We start from the raw sequence: 9,162 nt of genomic DNA, 5'->3' as shown, positions 1-9,162 counted from the left end.
TGAAAATAGGTGTGTCTGGCAGATTTAGGGCGTGGCTTCCAGATGACAGACGTCTCTCCTTCCCTGTCTTTGCTCCTCTCTCTCTCTTTCTTATCATGTGGTTCAGGACTTAACATGAAATGTATTGGAATTAATAGAAAAAAATAAAGCGGAATAATCCCTTGCTTCTCTGGTTTAACATGAATGTCCCTCTTGGAGTCTTCACTTGTTAGAGCAGAAGTTTGTCCCTCAGAGCTTCTTTTCCTTATTGGTAAAACGGAGATACAAACCTGATAGAAATATTTGGGGTTTTCTGGTACTTAGATATTGATGATGTATCGTCAGGATAGGTAAAAGGCCCCTAATAGGCTGGTTACTGACAGGTAGAAATCCTACACTGCACTACATAGAGGATCGCAGGTACAAGTCCATTTGTGGGACTACTAAATATAGCTAAACAAATATTTTAAGTAAGTAAAAAGATCAGCAAAACACATAAAAAGTTATTTTACCAGAAAAAAAACCACAAACCAACAAATTAACATAAATTTCCTTAGCGGCAATACCAGTCTCATCTCATAAGTCCCAACTGTCCTGAATCCGGCGGGAAAGGACTTAAGTGGATGTTTCATGGTCCCGGAATGGCTGAGGTATGTCCCGCCGTCTCTATGTCCACAGGACGCAGAGACAGCTGATTGTAAGGGTGAAGCAGGCAGACGTCTGCTCCCCGCTTCACCATTCAGCTGCCGGCGCTCCCCAGCAGCAACATGATGCGGTAACACATTGCGCTGCTGGACTGTGTGGGAGGAGCGGTGGAATCAGCCTGTGGACTCTTCCTCCTCCTACACAGCAGCACAATGTGTGACAGTATCCTGGTGCTGTGGAGCGTCGGTAATCATCGAAGGAACCATGTGAGAATTTACTGTTTGTTTTTTATTTCCTTCCTGTGAGGGGCACATATCAGGGCATAACTACTGTGAGGGGGCGCATATCAGGGCAAAACTACTGTGAGGGGGCACATATCTGGTCATAACTACAGTGAGGGGGCACAAGTCTGGTCATAACTACTGGGAAGGGGGCACATATCTAGGCATAGCTACTGTGAGGGGACACATATCTGGTCATAACTACTGTGGGGGGGCACATATCAGGGCATAATCACTGTAAATGGCGCACATATCTGGGCATAACTACTGTGAGAGAGCACATATCAGGGCATAACTACTGTAAGAGGGCACATATCTTGGCATTACTACTGTGAAAGGGACACATCTGGGCATAGCTACTGTGAAGAAGGCACAATGTGGGCATTGCTTCTGTGTGCTGACACAAAGGGGGAATAATTACTATCTGGGGAAAGTAAAGAGGACCTTTCATTAGTTTGTACTTTCTACAATCAATACCTCACGTTGCAGGCCAAGATTAGGAGATGTCATTGCGCTATATATATTTTTTTACTGATATGCTCCCCCGTTGCCTCACTGTGCCCCCCCCCCCCTGTTTTGCCGCCATGCATGCTAATCCATACCATCGGTACAGGGAGGAGGAGACAGCGGTGTTTCTCAGGGGGCGTCTCCTTCTCCCTATCGCAGCGGAGGGCATCACAGCCATTGACAAAAAACAGGTCACCTTCTCCCTGGCTGTGAGAAAGTAAACCCCCCATGAAAAACACGGCCGTCAACACCTCCCTGTACTAATGCCATTGATTAGTATACAGAGCGCCAAAAAAGAACGGGGGGCACAAAAAAAATGGTGCAATGACATCTCTTAATTTTGGCCTACAACGTAAGGTATGATTGTAGAAAGTATAAACTGTCCACAGTAATTATGACCAGATATGTGCCCCCTCACAGTCCTCTTTATCGGGACTGAGTGTGTATACTTATGTTGTCATGACGCCAATTGCAGCGTGAGCAGGGTACTATCCCAGGGCCTATCCAAGGTGTTATAACGCATGTCCCAGATTAGGAATGCCAGAGTGGTGTAATGGCCTATAATGTCTATATAAGGTGGTGATAATTGTGTCAACTGTATCTACTACCTGGGTACAGCTGGACTCCTGGCTCACTTGCAATAAATTTGAGTGTAGTGATAGTAGGAGTAATAGAGGAATTTTGCAGCAGAAATTATGTCCAGACCTTTAGATAAGTTCAAACGTTTCTTTTACTGAAGATAACTTTCATCCAAGCAGTATACAGCTTTGGTCTCTGGTCCCAGCAGGTTTTAGCAATGGTTGGCAGGAATAAATGCTTCTGCTTGATATGTGGGGAGCTTGCAGGATAGAACGTCTTCTTGGTAGCTCTGTAACTGTTAATTAATCTTCTGCACTTTTCTGTACCTTCTGCTGTATGGGAACAGACTAGCTGAGGAGGAATGGCTTCTCCTAGGTCTCTGGACTTAACTCACAGATGATTTCTAAGGGGATGCTTCCTTCCAGGAACTCTGGAGGTTGTCTGTAGTTTTCTGCTTTCTGCATCCAGTTGAGTTGCAGGTGCTCAGACTGGGGATGTGATCAGGTCTCAGCCGAGACAAGATCCTTGCTATACAGGGGATCTCCTGAACACTATCACACAGCCTTCCCCTAGCAGGGGGGAGGGCACAAACCCTAACTTCCTTCTCCATCCATGCTGCAGGATGTGGGAACAGCCCACTCTGCTCACAAATAAACCATTCCAGCCTAGATACACTAAACTAGGCCTAAATACCTGGCCAATGAGTTCCTGCCACCTGCTGTTGAACCTGGGAAATTACAAGGAACAATTACATTTAACATGGTTTTGTATGCACATTTGTGAAGGCATAATATAAATTACATCAGATGACAGTGTAAAGGCTCTTAGAAGATAGTAGTGGGGTAGAGGCGTGTAGTAACACAACTCTAGGGTGTTGCATAAGTACAAAGCTGGTCTGTACGGAGCAGTGTAAACAATGAAGGAGACGCAACACTTACCCGAATGCCCTGGCCCCTTCATATAGCAGACCGGCACAGACTCATAGGATATGCCTCAAATGTCTATTAGCTGCAAAGAAAAGGGGGTTAAGTCAGCACATCCCAATGCGCAGGTGCACGTTGCCATGGCAAAAAACATAGAGAAAGAAAGACAATGCAACAGCACTCTGCAAACCAGATAAAGTACAATAATGCCATAGTCAGAAAAAATATTATATTGCTAATACTACGCTTATTTTTAAAGTGAGATGCTTGGCAAATGCACCTAGAGGCTCCATCCTCTCACCGTTCGGCACACCCTTGTAAAGGTGATTGAAATCCTTGGTCTCCTCCATGCCCCGCAAATCCCGCGCCGCCCATTCTAGTATTAGGCGCAGGCGCAGTGAGTGAAGGTCGCTCGCCTGCTACCGTACTTCACTGATGCCCAGGATCCGTTTTTTTTTTTCTGTTCTTCTGACAGATCAGAAAAATTGAAAATGAAATAGAGATGTGAACTCTCCTTTAGGGCTCATGCACAAGAGTGCATGTGTCCCATATTGTGGACCTCAAATAGGGGGTCCGCAATACACAGGCACTGGCCGTGTGCGCTCCGTATCACGGATGCAGACTTGACTTGAAAAGGTCCACAATCCTCAAGATACGGAGAGGTGCAGAGGCACAGATTGGAAGCCCATGGAAGCACTACGAAATGAATGGGTCTGCATCCGTAAACACCATGCACACGGCTATTTGCAATCTACAGCACGGGCACGGGGCACACACGCTCTTGTGCATGAGCCCTTAGGGGATGAATACTTTTGCAAGGTGCTGTATTATTAGGCTACTTTCACACTAGCGTTTCTATTTTCCGGTATTGAGATCCGTCATAGGGTCTCTGTGACACAGTGAGAAGTTTGGTCTGGGAAAACAGGTATTTTCCTCCCAGCATGTGCTGCTGGGCTGATTTACAGCCAGATGAGGTCAAATACCGGACCGGATTTTAAGTGCCTATTCGGGTTTTGGCAGCACCTGGCTGTCCTTAAATAGGCATCTGGGCTCAGAAGCGAGGTCTCTGTGTTGGGATCTGGGAGCCTTGTGTCTGGATGAAGGCTTGCTACCTGTTTTGTGTGAAAACAGGTTGGTGCTGCTATCAGCAAGGAATCTTTGAGGCAGAATTGCTGCATGGTGTAAATTAACACCAACACCGCAAGGTGACTTTTTGCTTGTTTATGACTGCTTGTTTTGTCACTTGCCTAAAGTGTGAATAAAACACTGAACTGTTTGATCCAAAGAACTTGTTGCCTCTATACTGCTTCAGCTAGTCTTGTCTACCAGAGCGAAACCCCACAATTGGTGGAGGATGCGGACAAGAGCAGTGAGGCTGGCGTGAACGCCGATATTTTTGGTTTCTGCATTTTTCAGGCACATTTGTATATTGCACATTAAACCAGCTGTATTACAACCAGTGCCCCACGACAAAATGGAGGCTGTTTTGAAGGCCCTCATGGAGGCTAATCTGCAGCAGCGAGAGACAAACCTGCAGCAACGCGAGGCTAATAAGCAGCAGCAGGAGACTAACCAGTTGCTGCTACAACACGTGATGGCTTTTCAGACAGCAGGAGCAACCCTGAGCGTCCACGATGCCAGAAAAGCAGTCCGTGCCGTGATTCCTAAGATGACCCCCGCAGACGACATAGGAACCTACCTGGCGATGTACGAGAAAGTGGCCATCAGGGAAAAGTTACCCCGTGGCCAGTGGGCTGAGGTCGTCACTCCGTTCCTGGCATCCAATTCCCAGCGGGTGCATCAGTGGGGGTTCAACCCGGCTGAGCCTGCAAGACCCCAGTATTATAACTTATTTCACCTCTTGCAAAAATGGCTACAGCCTGACGTGCTGAGTCCCACTGCTATGCTGGATCGTCTGTTAGCTGATATGTTCTGGAAAGCTTTGCCATACCCTCCCACTGGATCGGTTAGGTGTCTCCTGGCAATGCCCTTCAGATGGTGGACCTGGTGGAACGCTATAAAGCTACCAGGAATCTAAAGGAGGGTTCTGTTGGGAGGGTGGTCGGCAAACCCTGGAAATCTCCACCCCAGGCCCGGAGATTTGAGCAGATAAAACCCGCCCGGGATGTACCCATGGCGGACCTGGCTCCGATAGTCTGCTGGCGTTGTCAGGAGCCTGGCCATGTAAGGGCTGCCTGTCCCCATCGGGTTGAGCCCATGGACACTAATTATGGCTACCGTCAGTCGCTTTATGCCAGGAGACTGTGTGCAACAGGTACCCCAAAGTCTCTAGATCACTTGTGCCAGGTGGAAGTGGGAGACACTCCGGCAGAGGCTCTGCTGGACTCAGGGAGTCTGGTGACCCTAGTAAGGGCTACCCTAATGCGGTCCACTGAGTATACTGGCTGGAAAGTCGGGGTGATGTGCATCCACACAAACTTAAAAAACTACCCCACCGCGCTGGTGTCTCTAACCACGGTGGCCGGTAGATGGACCCACGAGGTGGCTGTCGCCACAAATCTACATTATGAATTTATATTAGGGAGAGACTTCCCGGCACTGTGGCCTGTTATGAGAGTGACTGATATCTATGAGACAGGGGTAACCCTAACAGAGTGGCCCGGCTCAGGGGGGAGACCAGAACCCTGGGAACCTGAGACCGAAGGGCCAGCGGTAGGGGTGACCGCCACTTCGGTGGAAGAGGGGGAGAACACCCCGCTAAGTGTGATGGTGGGAGACGTGGAGGACTTGCCGCCGCGTCTTGAATTGTCAGACCTCAATGTCTCCGGGGATAATTTTGGTACTGTCCAACGTCGGGACCCAACGGGGTGAGCCTATGAACAGTTGGTGATCCCCAAGGCTTATTGCAAGCTTGTGTTAGATCTAGCACACCAACACGTTCTCGGGGGTCACCTGGGGCTGCAGAAAACTCAGGATCGTTTTCTACAGCGGTTTTACTGTCCCAGCATATTCAAAGAAGTGGAAGAGTTTTGTAAGTCTTGCCCGACCTGCCAGATAACTAGCCCCCAGCCACATTTCCGTAGTCCCCTAATACTTCTCCCGATTATCGAAGTACCGTTTAACCGAATAGCTATGGACCTTATTGGCTCAGTACCGAAGTCCGCCAGAGGGCATCAACACATCTTAATCATTCTAGACTACGCCACTCGGTACCCGGAGGCGGTGTAACTGCGACATACCTCGGCCAAACTCATAGCTAAGGAGCTAATGGAGATGTTTTCCTGAGTGGGACTACCTAAAGAAGTTCTGACCGACCAAGGGCCCCTTTTTATGTCCAAGGTGATGAGAGAACTCTGTAATTTGCTGCACATAAAACAACTATGGACATCCATTTACCATACGCAAATGGACGGTCTGGTAGAACGGTTTAACCAAACATAAAAAAATATGTTGAAAAAGGTAGTGTCTAAATATGGGAAGGACTGGGACCTCCTTCTGCCCTATCTCATGTTCGCCTGGGGTACCTCTCACGGGTTCTCGCCCTTCGAACTGCTATATGGCAGACACCCTCGCAGTCTCTTGGACGTGGCCAAAGAGGCGTGGGAACAACAACCCACTCCACATAAAAGTGCCATTGAGTACGTTAGCCAGATGCAAGATCAGATAGAAACAGTGTTGCCTCTTGTTAGGGAGCATATGGAGGCAGCTCAGTGAGCCCAGAGTTGGGTCTACAATCAGCAGGCTCGGGTCCCGATCTTTAACATTGGTGATCGGGTTTTTGTTCTGGTGCCGACCGTGGACAGTAAGTTCCTGGCTAGGTGGCAGGGGCCCTACAAGGTACTCCAAATAATTGGAGATGTAAACTACAAGGTACACCAGCCAGGGCGGAGAAGCCGGAGCAGGTTTACCATGTGAATTTACTCAAACCGTGGAAAGATAGGGAAACCTGTACAGAAGACAGCCAGCTGCCGGGTTTTCTAGGAGAAGAGGTACCGGCCCCTCTGTCTGATGCATGAGAGGCGGCTGCCACAGTAAAAATTGCTGACAGCCTCTCCTCTAAACAGACTCAGGAGGCCAGGGAGTTTGTTAGTCGGAACAGGGATGTGTTCTCGCACCGACCTGGATACACTTTCATAATCCAGCATGACATTGTCACTGAGCTTCAGGCAAAAGTCAGATTAAAACCATATTGGGTACCCGAGGCTCGACGACAAGCCATATCAGAGGAGGTGCAGCTAAACGTCATTGAGGAGTCAAAAAGTGAGTGGGTCAGTCCTATAGTATTAATACCCAAGCCGGTATTGTAACGACTTTCGAAAACTTAACCATGTTTACAAGTTCGATGCGTATCCCATGCCCCGGGTGGATGAGCTTATCGAGAGGTTAGGAGAAGCCCGGTATTTTTCTATTTTGGACCTCACGAAAGTGTACTGGCAGGTGCCCTTAACGGAGGCTGTCAAAGAGAAAACTGCCTTCATCACGCCTGAGGGGCTGTATCAATATAAGGTCTTAACCTTTGGTCTGCATGGCGCCTCCGCCACTTTTCAGCGACTAATGGACATTGTGCTTCGTCCACATCGTCGTTACGCTTTGGCTTGCCTGGACGATATTGTCATCCACATTACTGACTGGGAAAGTCACCTACCCAAAGTGCAGGCTGTAGTGGACTACCTTCGGAAAGCTGGCCTAACCGCTAACCTAAAAAAATGTGCGATAGGAGTCATCAAACCCCAAGTGAACAAAATAGAGGCGATACGGAATTGACCCCAACCTGTTACCACTAGGCAAATAAAGTCATTCCTAGGAATGGTGGGCTATTACATGAGGTTTGTTCCCCACTTTGCTACTCTAGCCGCGCCCTTGACATGACTCTTGAAGGGAAACAAGTAAACGAATGTTCGCTGGAATGATCGGGCGGGAGAGGCTTTCTCCACTTTGAAGTCGGCCCTGTGCGGTTCCCCGGTTTTGGTGACGCCCGACTTCAAAAGGGAGTTTATAGTACAGACCGATGCCTCCGAAGTAGGCCTCGGTGCTGTACTGTCTCAGGAAGTCAACGGGGAGGAGCATCCCGTTGTCTTCCTCAGCCGTAAGCTCACCCCAGCCGAGACCCGGTATAGTATAGTGGAGAGAGAGTGCCTGGCTATCAAGTGGGCACTAGAATCTCTCCGATATTATTTATTGGGGAGAAAATTCCGCCTGGTGACTGACCACTCCCCTCTCAAGTGGATGAGCCAGACCAAGGACAGAAATGTCTGGGTCACCCGATGGTTTCTCTCCCTACGAAACGTTAAGTTTTCGGTGGAACACAGGGCAGGCTGGTTACAGGGAAATGCGGATGCCCTGTCCCGGGTACACTGTCTGGCGTGTGTTCACCCCCTCAGGTTTGAACAAAGGGGAAGGGGGTATGTGACACAGTGAGAGGTTTGGTCTGGGAAAACAGGTATTTTCCTCCCAGCAGGTGCTGCTGGGCTGATTTACAGCCAGGTGAGGTCAAATACCGGACCAGATTTTAAGTGCTGGTCCGGGTTTTGGCAGCACCTGGCTATCCTTAAATAGGCAGCTGGGCTCAGAAGCCAGGTCTCTGTGTTGGGATCTGGGAGCCTTGTGTCTGGATGAAGGCTTGCTACCTGTTTGGTGTGAGAACAGGTTGGTGCTGCTATCAGCAAAGACTCTTTGAGGCAGAATTGCCGCATGGTGTGAATTACCACCAACACCGCAAGGTGACTTTTTGCTTGTTTATGACTGCTTGTTTTGTCACTTGCCTAAAGTGTGAATAAAACACTGAAGTGTTTGATCCAAAGAACTTGTTGTTGCCTCTATACTGCATCCGCTAATCCTGTCTACCAGAGCGAAACCCCACAGTCTCAATACCGGAGAAACACGCTTCAGTTTTGTCCCCATTCATTGTCAATGGGGAAAAAACGTAACTGAACAGAACGGAATGCTCCAAAATGCATTCCGTTCCGTCTAATTGCGTTTCCATACCAGAGAGCAGCATGCTGCGGTTTGCTTTCCGTCCTGGGACACGGAGCAAGAAGGATCCGTCATGACCCACAATGCAAGTCAATGAGGACGGATCCGTTTTCTCTGCCACAATAGAAAACGGATCCATCCCCCATTGACTTTTAATGTTCATGACGGATCTGTCTTGGCTATGTTAAAGATAATACAACCGGATCCGTTCATAACGGATGCAGAAGTAATGGAAGCGTTTTTGCTGAACCCTGCCGGATCCAGCAAAAACGCTAGTGTGAAAGTAGCCTAATACCAACATCCTTGATTCAGGA

Source organism: Bufo bufo, chromosome 8, assembly GCF_905171765.1.
Source record: "Bufo bufo chromosome 8, aBufBuf1.1, whole genome shotgun sequence".
NCBI classification, from domain to species: domain Eukaryota; kingdom Metazoa; phylum Chordata; class Amphibia; order Anura; family Bufonidae; genus Bufo; species Bufo bufo.
The sequence above is the reverse complement of the archived record's forward strand: the minus strand, read 5'-3'. Positions refer to the sequence as shown.